General features: G+C 39.2%; 1 long non-coding RNA gene across 1 annotated transcript; it reads right to left on the bottom strand.

Annotated features, from left to right (window-relative positions):
• Positions 1-643, bottom strand: LOC106108930. The gene is made up of 2 exons (XR_001225975.1): positions 534-643; positions 1-93 (listed from the first exon to the last, which is right to left on the bottom strand). It is a non-coding gene; the product is annotated as an uncharacterized LOC106108930 (long non-coding RNA).
• Between the last annotated feature and the right edge of the window lie 166 nt (positions 644-809).

The raw sequence follows: 809 nt of genomic DNA on the forward strand, positions 1-809 counted from the left end.
TTAATAGTGGCTGTAATCTGCGCTGAGACACCAAAATCTGCCAATTTGACATCCCCACATTCCGTCAGCAGTATATTAGCACCTTTGATATCCCTGGAATAATATAATAGCAAATTTACGCAACTACAACAATGTGTTTTTCAAACACGATGTTTTTCCAAATTATAAACAAGGCAATAGACATCGTTAAAGAACTTTAAAACGATCACTGGTTTTCAATAACAGTACATATTTGTCAAATTATCTACTAGTATACGAGTTTTCCACGGTTTCACCCAATTTTGAGACATTTACTGAATAGATCTAAAGTTTGGGTGTAGAAAGATAGATGGATTGCGTTAAAGTTGACATGATAAAGAAGGGAGTGACCATTGAAATTACGAACTAGAGAAGGGAAGTCTGGTACACCGTAAATTGGATACAGGGAGATGTTGATAGTTTCATCATCATCATCATCATCATCATCATCAACAACAACTACAATACCAGCAGCAGCCTTTATCTGATAGTTTACCGGACGTTATTATACACACCTATGCATCTTCCCCATGCTGTGTAGATACGAGAGGCCGGTGAGGGTCTCTCTGCACATGTACGCTATCTGCAGCTCTGTTAGTGGACCTGTCACGTGGTAGATGTCCTGAAAAATATAGAGATACAGGTAAATAAAGACCTCCTTAATACAGTTAAGACGAAACGAAGCTATACTTCCATTTGACCACTATCTCATAGTTTTAACAGTGGCAGAGCCCACTTTAACAGCTTCGCAGGAATGGGTCGGCTCGAGTGAAAGCAATTCCAGTACAGTC

Source organism: Papilio polytes, unplaced genomic scaffold (assembly GCF_000836215.1).
Source record: "Papilio polytes unplaced genomic scaffold, Ppol_1.0 DF821400.1, whole genome shotgun sequence".
NCBI lineage: Eukaryota > Metazoa > Arthropoda > Insecta > Lepidoptera > Papilionidae > Papilio > Papilio polytes.